This window comes from Neofelis nebulosa, chromosome 5, assembly GCF_028018385.1.
Source record: "Neofelis nebulosa isolate mNeoNeb1 chromosome 5, mNeoNeb1.pri, whole genome shotgun sequence".
In the NCBI taxonomy this organism is placed as follows: domain Eukaryota; kingdom Metazoa; phylum Chordata; class Mammalia; order Carnivora; family Felidae; genus Neofelis; species Neofelis nebulosa.
Genome location: NC_080786.1, coordinates 53,329,129 through 53,349,863, shown reverse-complemented (window position 1 = coordinate 53,349,863; position 20,735 = coordinate 53,329,129). Strand labels below are relative to the sequence as shown.

Genomic DNA, 20,735 nt, shown 5'->3' with positions numbered 1-20,735 from the left:
CAAGACAACGGAGAATATCTCCAAAGTATGGGTAGGAAAACTTAGAATTTTTTTACCCTAATTAAGCAGAGAGAGTGGAAATAATGATATTTTTAGGTGCATAAGTGAGAATTATTACCCACAGATATCTGAAAGAAGGGATGCATTTGAGCAAGAAGAGAAATTATCATGGAATGTAAATATGAAATAAAAGGGACAACAGTAAGTGAAGAAATTGGTAAAATGTACTTACAAATTGAAATGTTTCTATTATAAATAATAATATAATAGAAAACGTATCCTCCAAAAATAGACAAAGCACTTAGGTTAAAGATATAAAAATCATGTTGAGTTCCAAGGACATCTCATTTCTGAACACTGTGTTAATGTCAATAGCTTAGAAAAGAAACTATAATAAAAACAGCAGGTACAATTAAAAAAGAAAAACTTAGAATTAAGAAATGATTAAAGACTAGGGGCACTTGGGTGTCTCAGTCTGTTGAGCATCCAACTCTTTATTTCAGTTCAGGTCATGATCTTTGGGTCCTGGGATCGAGCTCCGAGTCTCCTTAAGATTCTCTCTCTGTCTCCCTCTGCCCCTCTCCCCCTCTCATGCTCTTTTTCTCTCTAAAATTAAAAAAAAAAAAAAAGAAAGAAAGAAAGAAAAGAAAAAAGAAAAAAAGAGAAATGCTTAAAGACTAAACATGGAATATAATCATTTTTGCCAATTTGAGATCTGTGTGCCATCCTAAGGGCTATCCACAGTCTGGTCCTAAAGATGGTAGAGGTGTTTATGGCAGGTGATCTAGTCTTAATAAGGTCTGCAAAGCAAGATTGCCCTAAGCCATGTCCGTCTTAAATCTATTTTAATGATAGTGAGAAATCTCCTGAAGTTATATTCCCAGTCATAGGATTTGATGTGTTATATATTGTCTTATACAGTGACTTAGAAAAATAACTCTCAACTTCTCCGGTGAACCAGCACAGTACCAAAGACTATAATTGGAGTTTCTTATAAATCCTTTAGATATTGCAGGCATAATGAATAGAGATGAGTTTCATTTGAATGCTTTATCAATTATCATAAAAAGGAAACATCAACATGCCCCCTGCCTCTTTCTTTGGCTGCTCTCTGTCTAATAAGAACCTTTAAGCTTTCTATGTCACCTCTGAGGTTAATTAACATCACTCAGAAAATATCTGAACAGAAGCTGTAGGAGACAGACCATGTGTTGTCACTTAGGAAAAGTTGCAATTAGGATCTGCAGACAAATGCAAAATTCTTAGAAATTTTACTTCAAACCAAGATAAAACCACATTATCATGAAGGAAGTGGTAATGAGTAATTTGATGCCAAATATAAAAATGTATATATGTATAACTATGGTTATATTTATAAAATTGATAAACACAGTCATAGAAAATTTGGAAATGAAAGAAAGAAAAAAATCCCATCATCTTGACATGACATTTATTGTTTCAGTTTATTTCCTTCTGATTTTTTCTTCCTATGTGTACTTTTTCATGGCTGTAATCATAAGCATTTATACATTTTTATGAGGATTTAAATCATGACACTTTCCAGCTATCATTTTTAATAACTGTTCCATTATGGGAATGTACCATGATTTATTAAACCAATCACCTACTTTTGGACATTTTTAGCTACAGTATTTTGACCATTACAAAAATCAGTTCTGTGATCATCAAGCTTATAGCTGTTTTCCATATCTAGTCTATTTTCTTAGGATAGATTTCCCCAAAGTAGAATTACCAGACCAACAGGCATGAAGGTACTTATGATTCTTCACATGTATTGCTCCATTCCAAAAATGTTACAATTTTCAGTGACACCAGTGGGAGTGTTATGTTTCAGTTGACCAGCACAGATCTTGAGACTAAACTTTGAAGCAGTATCTCTCAATGGATGGTCCCTGGACTAACAGCATCAGCATCACCTGAATTTGTTAGAAATGGAAGTTCCCTGGCCAGCTAGAGACTTACTCAATCAGAAACCCTGGGGGTGGGGGCAGAAATCTGTTTCAAAAAGCCCTCCAGGCAACTCTGATGCACACCCACATCTGAGAACCACTGGTTTAAAACCACTAGCCTCCAACTTTAGCTGCACATAAGAATCACCTGTGGAACTTTTAAAACCTACTGAAGCCTGAGACACATTCCCAGAAGTTCTGATTTAATTGTCCAGTATACACACATACATATAAATCATCAGGCCTCACCCCAGAATCCTTGGGATGGGGTCCAGAATCTGTGTTTAACAAGCCCTCCAGATGATGCTAATAGACATTAAAGTTTGAGAACCACTTATCTAATGGTCTGCTTGGAAAAGAACAGTCCAGTGGCTCTGGTGCACAAATGCCTATACAGTTATGTGTGCATGTGTGTATAATATTCAGATATTCGTTGTTGGAATCATAGCACTCATGTATTTTCTATTTGGATTTAAATCACAACAGTTTTCCACATTGCCACTTTTCACAGCTATCATTTTTAATGACTATTCCATTATGAGGATGTAAAATTAACTTATTAAATCAATTACCTTCTCTTGGAGATGTGTGTGTACACACACACACACACACACACACACACACACACACACACATTCATGTATGTAATCAAACCAAAAGTATATAAATATATAAATACATGAGTATGGACAAAGACCAAGATAGAGAAATATAAGTATTGGTTAATTTTATGGTGGGGGGAGATGTTGAATGGTAACTCGTTGCTAGTTTTATCATATTTCTTTAATTAGTTAAACTAATCATGGTTCATATTTGTTCACCTACTGATTCCTAAGAATAATGACTTTAAATATAAAGTTGGGGTGTTCTGAGCTATAGAATCTGTTTTTAAAAAAGAATTGGCTGATTACTACATGACTAACTTATAAAGAAAAGGGAGGCAAAACTTTCCACAAGCATAAGGAGAGATCAGTAAAGTTATTTAAATACAAGCATGCCTTGAGAATGAGGAAGACATTGCACCTTTATTAACTGAGACTGGAAAGCTAATATTAGATGATACTAAAATGACAGGTGACTTTGCTTTCACTGCTTTTTTTTTTTTAACTTGGGCTTTAAGAGAAGGCTGATGAGGCATCCACAGCTAAGGCTTTTGGGCCAAGCTGCCAATGGGCACAGGACATCCAAGGTTCACTGCCTCCCTCATCTATAGTGGCAAGAAGAGTCACAGCACCTTATCCCAGTTGGAATGATCTCTGACTCAGACCACCACAGACAAGTTAAAATACAAAAGGAAAGAAAAAGCAAAAGGGAAGAAACAGGAAAGGGAGAGTGAAAGAGCATTAAGGCTAGGAGTCAGGAGGGACGCCTGGCTTTTCATTTTCTGAAGATCATCTTGTTACTTACTAAATTTTTGTTTAATCCATTAAAAAATATAAAGGGCTCATTGGCTGTAGTCTCATATCAAAATAGCAAACTGGCCAAAATTGTTCATGTCCCTCTTAGTCATTAGAACTACCCCAATTAGACAAGTCCTCAAGTTATTTACATAAGTGACCATTCTCCCTGCGGGGGCAGGGAGAAGAGGGATCATATTGTTTCTCATTGCTCCTTCCTTCCTTCCTTCCTTCCTTCCTTCCTTCCTTCCTTCCTTCCTTCCTTCCTTCCTTTTCTTCCTTCCTTCCTTCTTCCCTTCCTCCCTCCATCCCTTTGTTTTTTTCCTTTCTTTCTAACTTACCTAGTAATCTTCAAAAATACAGTGAAAAAAATCCATCTTTGACACTGGACATACCTGAAGATTTCTTAACTTGGGTTCCTGGACCTCTCAGTGGAAGTATGGACAGGCTGTACATGGTCTCTGAATGCCCTAACATTATAAATAATAAGTTGTGTGTAAGCATGTTATGGATCTTTTTCTGAGGTGGAAGATCACAGGGTATATCAGATGATCAAAGATATCTGGGCACCAAGAAATGTTGCTAACCACTTGCTGACATAAAGCAACCTTCCTTCTAGAATTGAGTCTCCAAAGTACATTCAGAAAGTCAGTTCTGGAAATGGTGGAAAACTATCTACTTGTAAATACTGAACCAGATGGTGAGCTGCTGAGGTGTGCTGGCCTGACAATGGATGATCTCAAACAGGTTGGAATTTTCATATCTTACCCTCTCTAAACCACATTTGAAGATAGCTAAACACCTCAGGGCTACTCCCTCCTTTGCTCTATATATCCACTGAATCTAACTCCCTAAATAACCATCAAGCTCAAGGAGTACAGTTGGGCCCCAGTAATCTAAGCTAGACTCAGGACCTTAAAAGGTAATGGGGCAACAAGCCAAAGCTCCCAATGCCTGTCTTTATTCCTGTTTATTCTAACAACTTGCTAGAGCTATGATGTGATTAAAAACATGGGCATTAGGGTTATTTAGACTCACATTCAACATTTATTTCTAAATTATATGTTCTTTGACAAGTTGCAACGAGGTGTTTTTTTTCTTAACCATCTGAGCCTTGGTTCCTCAATCATAAGACAGGAATACCAAAAGTATCTCTGCTATATAGCCAAAATGAGGACTGAATGAAGTAATGCATGAAAAGAGATCAGTACAGTGTCACAGTGTCCTTGAAAAATGTTATATGAGTATTTTTTAAAGTAAAAGTTGGATATTATACCATAATTACTATCAGGATCATTGTGAGAGCTTGGCCAGCCTGGCACTGAGAATAATCCTCATGCAAGAGTAACTTCAGCTATTTGGATCCACTGACTCTGTTAAACTAAAATTTTTTGGCAGGGGTTGGGGGGGCAGTGTTTGGATTTTGTTTTTAACATAAGGCTTCAAAATATTTTAAGAGTAGTAATAACCAACAGGTTATTTGAAGATAAATCAAACTAATAGTTCAGCCAGCAACTGTCTGTAATGTTAGAAATAAGCTATTTCATGCAACAATGAGAGGTAGATGTGCAGAGTGTGCTATTACTAATCTCATGGATGAAATAACAAATGCACTTAGAGGCTGTGAAAAAGTCATTTATATGTCTGCTCAAAATCTGATGGTTTTGTTAAAACATATGTACAGTCAGCTATGACCAATGAAACCATTTCTAAGATCACTTTGTACTGGTGGTTGTGGTAGATGGGGAACCACAGTTATATTTCACTGAGTTTTTATTATAAAATTTTACATCACAAGTGTAACTGACAAAAGGTTTTAAAACCATTAATCACTTGTAAATCACTTGCAAATTAAATAGTGTGTACACTATAGGAAGACTATATGTGGAAGTCTCTGCTCTTTGCTGGTTCATGTTTTAGAAGGACTTCCTTCAAAAAGCTTCTTCAAGTTCATTCTCATTCTAATCCTCCTCTCTGAAGCATCCCCACTCAAGCTCACAGTACACAGTGAAAGGAAATGAGTAAGCCGGGATTCAAAACAGTAGGCATCTTCTACAGATGGGCCTCAAGCAGGACTGGTTGGTCTCACAACCTGTTCCCTCAACAAGATCGACATCCTCTAGCTTGCACTGCATCCTCTTCTCTGAGGCCATGCACATTTCCAGAATGAAAAAAATAAAATGAACTAAAAGGCTATTCTCTCTCTATGCCTAAGGATTTTACTGATAGCATCCACCAGTCTTCCTTATCTGTCTTGCCTGCTCTATTCCATCCAGGTAATGCAAAACTTCTCTGAAAACAATAATGATCCCAAAATAGTTTAGAGCCCTGTATAATAAAGTTTTATCTCTTGTCTTTTCTCCTCTTCTTCTCTGTCATAAGCAGGATCCAATCATCTTACCCAGGCCTTCACATCAGAGATAGCTTTGGATGAAGACAAAATTTGTTTTGTGAACACAAATGAGCTTCCTGAGATATAAGATTCATGAAAGTAGGGATCATGTCTGTTTTGTTTGCTATTGTAATACCAGGGCCTGTCACATGAAGGAAACTCAATTAATATTGACTGATTAATGAATTCAAGAATTCTGCTTGAAAATACCATCTTCTGTCTTCTAAAGAATTCATGACACCTGAAATTCTCACCTTTATTGGCTTTTTTATAGCATGGCATTATATTGCAAGATTGAGATTCAAATGTTACCTGTAAGGACAATGCTTTAAGTTATGACCCACTGAAAACTTAACCCAATTTTTAAAATAAGCTTTAATGTATTAATTAACCTAATATATTTATTTTAATGCATTAATTAATTCAGAGCCCACTAAGAAAGAGACAAAAGACAGAGAAATTGTGAATTACAATGCTGTGGCAAAAACTCTAAACTGAAAGTGGGGAATTCAAGCTCCATCAAATAGATGACCGGTTTTCCTTGTTAAAAAAATGTAAAGAAAGTATTCTGGCTTGCCTTGTTGACAGGATTGCTATTGAAGCAAACGACATAAGGAATGTAAAAACTCATTTTATAAAGAGCTATAGATATACAAGAATTTCTCACTAGCTGAATCCAGTGGACTTTTATGTTTAGATGGTAAGAGATACCTGTGCTAGGATTTTAGGCAACCAGAATGTCCTCACCTGATAAAACAGAGGAAAAAAACAGGGGTCAAAGATGAACTCTGCCACTTCCCAGTTTGACCAAAGGCTGCCTGTATGTGCAAGACCATCAGCCAGACTAGGAAATACAGTAAAACTTTGGATTGTGAGTAAGTTGTTCTGCAAGTGTTCTGCAAAATGAGCAAACATTTCTAATAAATTTTAACTGGATAAATGAGCAATGTCTTGCAATGCGAGTAGTACATGATGCCCAATGTCAAATGATCAAAATTGACCCAATGTTTCTTGAAATTTGCTTTGATGTACAAGTGATTTGGATTACAAGCATGTTTCTGGAACGAATTATGCTCACAAACCTAGATTTTACTGTATTGTGGTTGCCTCCTACGGAATTTAATTTTATGGTATGGTTAGGGGTAAGTTCCCATCATTTTCACATGTATCATACACATGTCTCTTGGCACCAGGATCCGCCCCAACTTTCCAGGAGACATTTCCAATGACCTCTAGGAAGTCATGCCAGGGGAGCATATCTTGAGTATCAAAATATTCTTCCATCTTCTAGGAAGAATGCTGAGCCTCTGTGGGTCTTAAAATCAACTACAGACTGGTTAGATGGAGTCATTCAGTCTCCCTTTGCATAAAGTATTCCTGGAAACCTAAGAAACCATCCACCTGCCATCACACAGCAGCAGAACTAATAAATACATATATAAATGCCCCCCAATTATGTGTTGCACTTGGTGCTAAGAAGAGTAATATTTCCAAATTCCTGAACTAATTCTCTCACATCAGACCACTTAATTTATTTTGGGAACTGAGGGAGCTAACATTAAAGTTTAACTACAATCCAGTGCCAGCAAAGAATCCGCTTTTCAGGAGCACCCAAGACTTGTGCTAACATAATTTTAACTCAAAGAACATAGAAAATGGATTACAAGAATCCTTGTGCTGATGGATGTCAGATTGGAAAAGCCATAGCTAAGGAATTCTAACTGTATTCTCTGTGTTCCATGGTTAGTTTGACCCAGGTCTAAAACTGCACCTTTGAAGATTGTGGCATTGTTGATGAAAGTTACAAGCGTAGGAAACAGAAAACTATGATGTAATTTTTATAAGTTGTGTGAGTTCATTTAAAGTTGGATAGAAAGTTGTCTAATTTTTTACATGCTGCAGACATTTAAAAGGAAGGTTTGTTTGGATTTTTTTAACACTGAAAATGGTTGCTTAGCAACTCCTTCCTGCATTGCATGATGCTGTTTTGATTTCCACCTGCTGGAGTAAAGCATCAATAAAATTATTTCTTTGCAAATCAGAAAAGTGGGAAAATGAGCCAATGACTCAAATGAATGCATGAGACACTTGGAAAACTCCAAAGACTTCCAAAGACACGTATGCAAAATATAACAAAGCAAATAGATGTTATATTTTACAAAATGTACTTTAACAAAATTTAACAATAGCCCATTCTTCCCAAAATGAGGCTGTTTCAGTATAGTTTCTGTTGTAACTGAAAATGTGTTCAGACAGAATATGCAATTGCCTGTGTGATAAAATCTGAGGGATAACCCAGAAAGTTCTGCCATCCCCAAACCTCCCATTGACACACAGTACCCAGAATTACTACCCTTGGAGGTGGTCCCTGAGTTGCGAGTTTATATTCAGAAGATCTTGTCAACATGATGTGCCATCTGGAGGGCTAACACCTTAACACTGTGATATGTGCTATAATCACACTATATATTTGGGCTTGCACATGTATGTCCAGAAGATTTATTTTCCTCACAAGGCAATTGAGCTTAGGGTATGCTGCCCTAGATGCTTCAATCATAATGAAGACATCCAAATAGTATATATGGCAAAGACTGCTAATTGCATGCCTATATCCATTTCCCCTTCTTCTATAACTGTAGAACCCTTAATTTTCAGCTTGGTACATTTCTCAGTCTCCCTTGATTAGAAGTGAACTTGAGCCAAATTTTTCCCAAAAAGATGTAAGCACCAGTATTATGTGGCAATAGATTTCATTTAAAACACTGCTTATAGACACTCATTGCTCTCTTTGTCTCCATCCAGCTCCCTGGAAGAAAGATGTCATTGCTGGAGCTTTAGCAGCCACTGTAGACCCTAAATTCAAGGGCCAAATGTAAGGATAGTGGAACCAAAATCTGAGAAATACATAAACAGTGTACACTCCAAAACCTCTTTGGAATGACTAGAGAAAAATAAGCCTCCATTGTATTTAACCATTATTTTGAGTTTTCTGACTCATGTAGCTGAATCCCAGCCTAATTATAGTAGGCTGATACAATAAGGCAAAGCTTGATTGAAAGAGTATGAACGTACTTTCCCCTTATACTTTCAAAACAATAATACAATGTACCTGAACCTCAGTAGCAAAGAATAAATGGACACTGCCTACTTTACAAATATCTGATTTACACAAATCAAATACTGTAAAAGGCAGGTCAGTAAGGAAGCAAAAAGTCTGACTAGAGACTGGGGTTTCTTTCTTTTTGTAGCAAAAAAGCCAGAAGTGATCATGACTCTGATAGAGCAATCAGGGACAAGCTTTTGATATGACTCAGTTACTATGAACTTTTATGGCCCTTGTAAGTTATATGGAGTAAATTTCAAAGACGTTCAAAGGGTGAATCTAGCTTGCCAATTGATTCACTGAGAAACATAGTTTAATCACACCTTAAATTCATTTCCATATTTTCTTTTTCTAAATAACCTTGAATATTTATCATAGACTTAAAGCCTCCTGGACCCAACAATTAACTACTTCCATACTTGCACTGAGATTGGCTTCCAAGCTTTTGTAAGTTCCAATAGTTAATCAGTATGGCGTCCTGGCAAGAGAAAACACTCTTTCTGGTACACATATTTAGAGCATGGATCACAATCTTGCTTGTATCTCAAGCATAATGTATTCAGTGTACAAGATGTGGGAACTGCAGCCACACTCTCCAACTTCAATATGGCTCTGTCACTGATGTGTGACCTTGGGCAGGTTATATGTACACCATGCCTAAGTTTCTTCACCTGTAAAATGATGGCAATAACCATATCTACTTCATAGAATGGCCATGAGAAGCAGATGAGATAATACATAAAAATGTATAGAATTGTGTTGGGCATGTGTCAAGTGTTCAATAAATCACAGCCATAATGAATTTCTCTTCCATTTAGCACAAGGTCAGGTAGGGGAGGGTTAAGAGCAGGTGAAGGTATGGGTCTTGGTGGTAGGGCCAAGGCAGCATCTCTTTCAATAACTTGTTCCAGTCCTAAGTTTGGACAAACTTAAATCCACAAGAAAGAAAAATAGAACATGCAGGAGAATCAGTAAGTTAAGAACCCAATCTCTCTTTGGAGCCTAACATCTTTGAGCTGTGGACAATTTAAGTCTGGTGAAGACTATGATCTCCTGAGAACAGTGTTCATAGATACAGAAAATAAAGTACAGAGGGTCCTTAGAAGCTAATTAGAATGATATATAATCACTAAAATATTTTTAAAAGCACAACTGTAATTATGTAGTACCTGTGCTTCATTATTACCACATTAAATAATAAATATCTACCTGTATTGAGTGTAATTATTTTCTGTATTTTTGATGCTCTGGCATTTGGGAACTTAATCCTGGAGAGCCCCTTCCAGGGCTAGGTAATTCCTAGAGATAGCAAAGTACTCCCCTAAAAGCACAACTTTGATATGCAAGCCAACCAATCCAGAGCCAACACCCTCAACCATCTCCTTTATCAAGGAGCCATCACACACCAAGCCAATATTCTCCGTACCCAAAATAACCCCAGGCCACGTACAAGACAAGTAAGGACTGCTTCTATTGCCCAGAGCCTGCTAAAATTATTCAAGCTATCCAATCCTAAATTTACTCAGTATACCTATCCCTGCCTTGCCCATCCTTTCCCTTAAAAAACCCCAATAAAGGCTTTGGGCCATGCTCTCCCCTCTCTCCTTCTGCCTCCTAACCAATCCAGATGTTCCACATGTGGCCCTGCATGGTGTGGCATGCCTTCTATTACTAGAGATTGGTGAGCATAAACTTATTCCTTTATGACAGCCATTTCGACATCTGTGTGTCTTACCATACTGGATTAAAATAAATCCTGGATACAAATTTTAGAACACTAGCAGTAGATATAATTAACTTCATCAGTTCAATATAACGATGAGTATAAATGATGTTTTGGAATATTTGCAATGGCTATAATGTGACATGGATTATATTTATGCTTTTTTAAGTGACAAAGACACAGGTACTGCCAATTCTACTATGGTTTTGCTTACATTCACAATTAAAGAGAATGTTTAATTTCAGACAGAAGTTAGTAAAAATAAAACTGTGTATTTCCCATCTAAGTTCAAAGATCCCTGAATTCTATGATCTGTGCATCCTAAAGTAAGAACTCATGTAAACAAATATAACTGGTTTTTTTTTGTTTTATTTGTTTGTTTTTTGTTTTACTCATTATGAGTATAAAACTCAGGTCAGATTTGGGTTCTAAGAGTTCCTGAAACTTTCCTTGTAGACAATCACCAAGGAAGGAAGGCTAATGACATCACTAGGGAAGCTTCACTACTCTGAATATACAAGACTTCTTGTAATTGTTTAGAATCAGAAGAATACACAAAAACCTAGTGACAGTGGTTATTTGTATGAGGGGCCACAGGGATCATGCAGATGGTAGACAAGGACAGGAGAGAAATTGTTATCTTTTACCTTTATACATACTTATATCTATATAAATTCCTATAGACATATATATATATATATATATATATATATATATATATATATATTTAAACTAAGATTATATGGCTATAACACCTATTTTTAAAAAATCTGTCAGAGAATGCCTGCATGGTTTTACCTCATACCTACTAATAGGTTAGAATGAGTTCATTACTCACATTGTATAAAGATAACTATTTGCTTACACAATAATATTGCCTAAGGCTTCCTGTGACCAGAGACATTATAAAATGTGTGTTTTTACTGAAGAAAATAAAGACAATCATCAGAAATAAGCATATACAGGACAGAGGCAAGAGACATGAAACTTAGACTCATAAATTTTGAAGAAAGCCACTTATAAACAAGTGATTTTGAACAGACTACCACAACTTGTAAAACAATTCTGGTCAGTTTATTGTAATTACCTGTGAGAGGATGGTCCACTGTGCAAACGATGTGTGACAAATTCCAAATTCTGAGCCAGCTTCCCTGAACAACAACCCTTCTCCCTTCACTTCTTCTCCTCAATCTCATCCTCCTCTCTGGAACTGTCCAGCCTTTGCGTGTTCAGGGAATACAAATTAAGTTCAACATTAGACTAAGCAAAACACAATTAGGAAGGTAAATCTGCCACTGCAAAGATCTGGCAGCACAGTACAAAGCCAAATTTTAACTGACTTTTGGATTATCTGCTAGTTTGAACACTGAGTCCATTGGTAGAAAGTATCTATTAGTTTAAAATTTTTTTTTGCTATTTAGACAAAAGAAAATGGGAAATAGCCACTTGCTGGCTTCCATTTGGTAGCCAGGTTGGGAGATGAGTCTTTATAAGTTACCAACTCCTGGATGGGCTCAAAATCCTTGCACATCTTTTTGTTGACCACGGCACTGGTTTCTGCACTTTTATTTTAGCACTGGGACCTTCAATACCTTCTAACCCCAGCCCAGGGCCCCTGTCAATGCCCACTTCTTTCAAGAAATCTTCACGGCTATCTCTTACTTCTTCACACCTCTGTGACATTCACTTGAACTGGCCATTTTATTCATTTATTGCAAACATATTCAATATTCCCAATAATATTAGAAGCTCCTCCAAGGCAGAATCCAGTTTTGTCTTAGATATCTCTCATTTCTAAGATCTAGCACATAGCAGGGCTTAAGAAATATTTGATGAAGGGGCGCCTGGGTGGCGCAGTCGGTTAAGCGTCCGACTTCAGCCAGGTCACGATCTCGCGGTCCGTGAGTTCGAGCCCCGCGTCGGGCTCTGGGCTGATGGCTCGGAGCCTGGAGCCTGTTTCCGATTCTGTGTCTCCCTCTCTCTCTGCCCCTCCCCCGTTCATGCTCTGTCTCTCTCTGTCCCAAAAATAAAAATTAAAAACATTAAAAAAAAATTAAAAAAAAAAAAAAGAAATATTTGATGAAAACATGTAGGGAATTAGATAAAATCAGGAGGCTGTTAAAATGCATAAAGAGTGCTAAATATGTGTATATATTTAGAAATGAGATGGCATGTGTTCAGTGTCTCTGGCATTCCTTTCAGGTATATGTATGGCTACAGCTCAATTTTCAAAATAGGTTGGGTAATTTTAACACTAGCCAGAAAAGGCAAATTTCACTACCTCAGAGATGATCTACAATCATGTAGTAGATGTTCACTGAGTACCAGTCTGGTGTCTGTACTGTTGTTAGTTTGGCTAAATGTGTAATAATGTTACTTTAAAAAACTATAAATTAATTATTATTTTATTTTACCTAAAATATTAGCTGTTTTATAGAATTTCAAGTGATTTGTGTATTTTAAAGCCTTAAGATATTCAGTTTCTACAGTAATCCTTTAAAATGGCAAATTAAAATTAGCACATTAAAATTTGCCTGAGTGACTGGAAATTCATCCACACAATTTATTTTCTCATGTCAAAAGTTTAGATAAAAACCATCTAGTTTAAAAATTCAAATCTTTTCTTCTGTGATACCATCAAAGACTACACAAAGACAGTGTTAATATTTTAGAAGGAGTACATGTGGTCTTCTGTAAAGTTCATGGAGGTGTAAGGTGGGACCTATATTATCTAAATGTTTGGCAAGAAGAAATGATGGATTAGTTGCTGCCTTCATTGAACAGCAGACAGAAGCATCATTCAGCAAAGATTACCACAGAAACTGTACCCTCGTGTTCAATGAAGGGGATTTCTGCTTCATTTCCTACCAGGATCTCAGGTGCACTGGCTTGGAAAGGGGGGAAGTGTGGAAACAAGGAGGGAAAGGCTGAAATGAGAGTGAGGGAGACAAATGTGAAGGAGAAAGTCAAATGAAAGAGAGGGAGATAAAGGAAAAGGAGAGAAGACAGAGAGAGGAAAGAACAATAGAAGGAAAAGATGTGAGGAAATAAGAAATCTATTTATGTATTAGAGGACAGTGAGTGCTTAACATGGCCACTGGCTACACCTATGACACCACAATGCTAAATTACACCCTGTCCAGAGACAACCTGACCTCATTATAGCTTCAGAGAGATTTTCAACCAAAGGAGCTACCAGAGGTATCAGTCCTGAAAGGGCATCTTGGAGTTTAAGGAAGCCTTGCTGAAAGACATAGGCCAAGCCCTTAGAACTGCCTGAGAGACAGAGGCCCAAAGAAGCCAACAGTGGGGCGTAAGGAGGAGGCTCCTCCTTGGACATGATGTCCAAGCTCACATGCCTCAAAGTGTATAGAAGTCTCTGCACCTGACAAAAGGTTGGTGGATCAAAGTGATCAAAAGTTGAAAATTATCAAAAGTGATTCATGAATAATTTAAATATTTTATTTTAAATAAAAACTTATCAATGTACATCAATATTCTACTCCTTGATGGTGAGTAAAGGCCTTTCTTTGAGCATGGATGCACTGACTAGAGTCCCACACCCACAATGCCAGAGCACTGATTTCCAAATTAGATTTCTTTAAAGTGGGACCAAAACTAATAAGAAAAAAACTGTGAAGCAATCTGAGAGTGAAATATTTCTAATGATTTTTATCATCCCCTTAATGTTGCACATTGTTTTGCCTACAACCAATTTGACAGTGTGTTTGTGTGTGTGTGTGTATGTTTTGAAGCTTAGTTTTTAAAAATCTTTCCAAAGGATTTGTAATGAGTAAAGTTCTTAGTTGCAAACAACAGGATTCATTATGACCGATTCATTAAGAAAAGGAATTTATTAAGAGATATTTGGAGACGCAGAATTTGGAGAGGGAGAAGATATACAAGTAGCTATAAACCAAATTTTCAGGAATTACACTACAGAACTGAGCTGAGGAAACTGCCACCACAGCTAACTCGAACCTCAACACAAAATAGATGCCCCACACCCAATCTCATGTCCATTAGTTACAGGGGCACCTGAGTGGCACATCCAAAGTCACAAGAGAAATGGAAACATCAGAAGGAATTTAGGGGCGCCTGGGTGGTTCAGTTGGCTAAGTGTCTGACTTTGGCTCAGATCATGATCTCATGGTTTGCGAGTTCAACCCCCACGTTGGGCTCTGGGCTGACAGCTCAGAGCCTGTAGTTTGCTTCAAATTCTTTGTCTCCCTCTCTCTGCCCCTCACACCCGCTCACACTGTCTTTCTCTCTCTCTTTCAAAAATAAAGAAACATTAAAAATTTTTTTTTAAGTTTAAGAAGGAATTTAAAAGATCTTGGATAGTAGGACAGATGCCCATTATAACTTTTTAACCGAATATTCATAAAAATCAGCAATTCTTTCACACTTATTTTTCATTAGCTAGTTGATGAAATATTTTAACTAAATTACATAATTATAATATTAAATACAACTAGAATACAGTGGACACTGGTCATTGCCACATCTCTAGTACCTACAACGATACCCAGTCTGGAGTAGATGATCAACAAGTATCTACTGAATAAAAGAATGAACTGGAATGAATAGACAAGGTAACCAGGACTCTTGTGAGCACACAACTCAAACGGTTGTAGCAGACATTCATAGGCATTATAACCCTGAAATCTTCACTGTGCTGTTGGCATCTGTTAGGTTATTTTATAGAGGAAGTAGAGAGTTACAGTTATTTGGGGAGTTGATTAAAGAAAAGTTAATTAAGAGATATTCTACAGAAAATTTCTATACTCTGCCATTAAGGGATAGACTTTTAGGATGCATGGTAAGATTTTTATTTTCTTTTCCTTAAAGTTTATATCCAATTATGCATAATTTTCATAACTCTATCAAACCATTATTGTACTGGCCTACATTACAGTACTATGAGAAAAAGAAGAGACATCCTATTTTACATTTGATGTGGCTCATTGTGAGTAAATGACTTACAATATTTATACAGCTGAAATCTGGCAAAGCCAAAACTAACTCCCAGACCTGTGTGTTCCTAGTTTGGTGTCTCTTCTACCTCACTACCTACCTCTACGCCTTTGCACAAAATGGCCCTGACAGCTCTCCAAAAATGAGCAACCTACAACATGCTGCCTTATCTCATCTCTTTGCAATAGATTCTTTTCTACAAGGTAGGAGATAAAGAAATATTGAAATTTCCATATGCTGTTTGTAAGCAAATTATTAATTCATTGAAGCTATTGTTGGATTTACCAGACTATGATGTAATTATTTGCTTCTATTTCTATCTTCCTTACTATAATGGAAATTGGGGTTGGGGAGAGATTATTCCTATTTATTCTTTGCACTCCTCCCCCCAGGCTTCTGGAGTCCCCCAAGAACTCCCCCCAGTTCTCAGGATTACAAAGAAGATGGAGAGACAAAGATAGGCTGGACATCACAGTGGGGGAAAGTGCTTTGAGAAAACACAGGTGGGTGGCTACAGAAATTCTGAAGACAGAACCAAGCCAATCAGACCAAACTAAAAGGCATAGGCCAAGTAGGCTGGATCCAGGACTCATGGCAGGAGACCCTCCACCCAAAACACAAAGTGGACTGGCATTCAGGAAGGACACATACAGAGGATGGGTGTGGGCTTCCCAGACCACTAGGCTAAGATTACCGTTTTCAGGAAAGGGACCTCTTCTCTTTGCCCTGAATTTGAGCAAACCTCCTAATGGAAGAGAGATTCTGCTCCTTTAAAAAGAGCAGGGCTCTGGGGGTGTCTGCCACCCAACTTTGGTGTGTGAGAGGAAGAAAGTGGAAGGCAATATGGGAACTAAAACCCTGGTACCAATTCTACTCCCCAGCATCTTCCCATAGAGCTCCCCCACCACTTCACTACCTCATTTGAAAAGGCCTGACAGAGGGTGTACCTGGGTAGCTCAGTCAGTTGGGCATCTGCGTCCTGATTTCAGCTCAGGTCATGATCCCAGGGTCGTGGGACCCAGCCCCGTGTCAGGCTCCGCACTGTGTGTGGAGCCTCCTTAAGATTTTCATTCCCTCTCTCCCTCTCCCTCCTTCTTTCTCTCTGTCTCTCTCTTTCTCTGTCTCTCTGTCTCTCTGTCTCTCTCTCTCTCTCTCTCTCTCTCTCTCCCCCTCTCTCCTCCACCTTCTCTCATATAAAAAAGAGTAAAGGCCTTAATAGAGTAGGCACATCTCAGAGTAGGGGATGGAATATTCCTCTAAAAGCAGAACTATAAAAGCACCAAGGTAGTTGTTTGATATATGGAGTGACTCTCTCTGAGGACTGAGTAGGTAGGCAGGAGAGGAAGGTGCCTTAATGATGGGTAGAGTGTGCTTATAAGGAGGCATCAGAAATAAAAGCTGAGGGTGGGTCTGCCTAATAGACTCACTCGATCATTCCACACTTGCTGCTTCAACAAATGTTCACTGCATAGTTATGGTGTGCTGGGCATTATACTAGGATACGGAAAGCACAGAGATGAATAAGAAGCAGTTCCTTACCCTCAACATACAGAAACACAGCACGTGTGTGTGTGTGTGTGTGTGTGTGTGTGTGTGTGTGTAGCAAGGGCAATGCAATAGATGTACTGGTTCCTAACACATATCCCCTTGGTTCTCACTGCTCTAGCACATATCTATGCATTCTACTGAATGCATCTGCAATTCTCCACCAGTCTTCTTTTCACAGCCAGGCACAGGCCAGAAGTGACAAGGATTCAGTACCTCCAGGAGCAGTCCTCTGTCCTCAGCCAGTGACAGATGGGAACAAGAGGATATCATTCAGCTGGCTTCTCCCTGTGTGGCCTAACTCTGCACTGGCTCCCAGAGTCCAGAAGCAGGCTCCAGTCTCAATTACCCACAGTAAACTGCTTATAATATACCTTCCATTGGCTTCCTTCACTTCCTTCTCATGCACTTTCCTACCAGTACTTCTTGGAATCACTTCCCAAAATACTACTTGCACTCAAATTGCTGACTCAGGGTTTATTTCTGGGGAAATTCTCTAATCCAGGCAATCAGTTACCAGTTCTGGGGAGGAAATGAGCACTTTAACCTAAGTTTAAAGGATGAGGACATACGTAATAGTAGAGAGAATCAAGGTGTCAGTGGGTAAGACATGCTGGCATTTTAGGCAAATATAGCAAGTGCAAAGAAAAGATACCAAAAGAACTTTCATGGTGAGTGGAGAACTTAAGGGACTTTGGAATGGCTGGGGTATAAAGTGAAGGGTGGGGAGAAGTGACAGGAGAAGTAGGAGAAACAGCATCTCCCTGCCCTGTGAGACCTCCGTAAAGAGGCTTGTTTTCTCCTGCAAAACACAGACTCAAAGCTTGGGGTCAAATGGGGCATAAGAACAATAGGATCAGCGGAATAAATCCCTTCAATCCAATTTATTTAAGAGTGCAGTGAATGAGAATAAATGGTAACTCCACTCTCCTGAACAATGCTTACAACAGGACTGTGCTAGGGTTTTCAAAAGCCCAGTTAAAATGAATAACACTTTCTCAGAAATATCACATTCTCATTATAGTTCTCTGTTCTCTTCCTCTTTCACCTGGAGAAGTCTTAGAATTAGCCCCCAAACAGCCTCTTAATGTTTTGCTAATAATACAACCCCACCTGGAAGCACCCAAGAGCAATCTGGAATAGGAAAAAAAAAGTTCTATTTTTAAAATGCCAGCAAAAAAAGACGCTGCCTGTGAAACTGTACCATAGAAACTGTTCACATCTAATATTTGAAAGAGCTACTGTTGGTATGAATAATTCAAAAACAGCTCCAGACAAATGATCCTGGGATTATATGGAAATAGAAAAAAACCTCCGGAGTCTGCCGCTCCTTTTATTAAAGCCTGGTTCACATTGAACACTGTTTTCTCTGGGGTTATTTCTACTACAAATGAGCAGTCAATAAGGCAGAATCTCTCCACCATCACGCCGACATGGGAGCCGGAAGGGAAGTCATTTTGATCTTCTATTCATTTTTACCTTGTAAATTATTAACTAAAGTAGATTGGGTAAAAATTAAAAGTAAGCAAATTAGTCTTCATTTGTTTATTTTAATTATTTAGCAGGCTCACAAGCTTCATTACAAAATATACAGGAGGATGAATCCTCCCCTAACTATTTGTTGTTTGCTGCACAGATCTGACATAATTAAGAACTGCTAGAGGTGAGTGACACCTATACGTTAAATGAAAGGGGGTGGCTTTGGTGATCCATATTATATGGTTGACATCAGGCTCCATTCTGACTCTGTTAATTATAGCATTGCTGCCAAAATGTGTCAGAGCCATCCCAAGCAGTGGGTGTTGTATGTGTGAATGTCCCTGAAAGCTGAAATTCTATACAACCTTTAACATTACCCATCTTAAGTAAAGCACTTGTAAGAAAAATCCCTCTTTTACAATCACATTTTGGCTCTCAATGTGTTAATAAAGCCATTAGGTAGAGGTGATTTTGCAATGTCAAAAAAAAATGACTTTGATGGCGAGAGAATCCTTGATGAAAAATTTCACTACCATTAGTGCCTCTAAGAAGTAAATAGGACTTCTCGGTTTCAATGTATTTAAGTTAATGGATCACTTCGTACTAGAAAGATGTCAATATGTAGGAGCTATCAGATAAAATGAGTCTGGATATTTAAGCTTGCATCTTACAGATTCTCTCAAGAATATCCCAAATGAAGTTTTCAGTTTGTACATAAAATAAACACACTGAGAACTGACACCAGGGGATCATATCAGATATATGCATTTATTACTCCTGTCACCTAATAAATTTGCTTATTTAATCATGATCTTTCAAAATACTCAACATGTAACATAATAGTGTGGGGAAATTGGGGCAAAGGGACAATAAGGTTAGAAAATAAAAAGAGAACTAGGAAGGAGGCCGTGAGATCTTGTACAAGGCCTCAAATTTGGCTCTGAGCTTCCTAGCAGCCAAAGATAAAGAGGAAATATTATTTTCAGGAGGAAACATTTATTTTAAGAGGAAACATTCATTTTAAGATTAGTTATAAGAGTCACAGAACCCATGAGAAAAAAGACCAGTAAATGAAGAACAAAGTAAATGTAACAATATAGCCAAGTCAGATGTTATTCAGCTTAGTTCAACAAAAGAACATACCAGAATATGTAGAATGCTATAAATTAATGGTTCTCAAACTATAGCTTGTTAAGTATCACCTGGAAAACTTAGAGAAGCACAACTATTGGATCCCACCTCTAGAGATTCTGATTTAGTAGGTTTAGACTGGGGCCAAAAATATGCATTTTGGACAAGTTCCCAGGTGCTCCAGATGCTGCTGGCTCAGAGGCCACACTCTGAGAACCATAACATAAATGGATTTGCCATTTTATAGTTCTTTCACTATAGTTAGCATCCTTAGAGACTTTATGCCATGCCCTTTCTTGTACGTTTCAGAGAGAGATCCAGTTGTAAAAATTGTGTAGACAAGAATTCATACATTGGTTATCTTGGAATAAACCAAGACACTTGATAAAAAATTCAATCACAGTAATTATTTCATAACATTAATGCTTACATCACATCCCTCTTCTTAATAACCCACCCCCAATCTAACCAATCTAACTTTTCTAAAAGACAAGTTGTAGAAGGATTGACTGAGATTTGTGTAAGGTCACCAAGTCTGTTTGCAGGATGTTCAGAACCTAGGTCAAGTTCAATCCCTAACAAGAGCATAACGTTCTGAGAAGGAGAACAGATAAAGTCAATCAAATTGATACTTGTTACTCGGAGGTCTTGGATTTTCTGCCCTGATGTGAAAACATCACCTATTATTCTGTCTCAAGATACCATGAAGAAGGGGAGAAGCAAAGGTAGCAGATGCAAAGTAAAGTGCAGGGCTTCAGCTGAGCACATGCTTTACATCCTGCTGCAAATGATAGCCCTTATGCTATAATGAATATTTTAAGAAAAGTCCAAATTCCAGAAACAAATAAATAATGCCCCTTTCCACTAAATAACTGCTTCCGTGCATTCTCCCATTATTAAATTAAAAGAGCTCAAAAAGAGCTCATTTTGCTATGAACACTTAACTCCAGTAAAAATTAGCATAAATTCTACATTGACATATTAAAGGGAAATTACACACTTGAACAATGAATAGAAT

At 37.8% G+C, this 20,735-nt stretch overlaps 2 long non-coding RNA genes across 2 annotated transcripts in view; one reads left to right on the top strand and one right to left on the bottom strand.

Annotated features, from left to right (window-relative positions):
• LOC131512088 (uncharacterized) overlaps positions 1-20,735 on the bottom strand; it is a 178,524-nt gene that overhangs the window by 74,111 nt on the left and 83,678 nt on the right. The gene's annotated exons all lie outside the window — the stretch shown is intronic.
• Positions 13,736-17,539, top strand: LOC131512087 (uncharacterized). Its single transcript, XR_009261924.1, has 3 exons — positions 13,736-13,980; positions 15,955-16,065; positions 17,289-17,539. It is a non-coding gene; the product is annotated as an uncharacterized LOC131512087 (long non-coding RNA).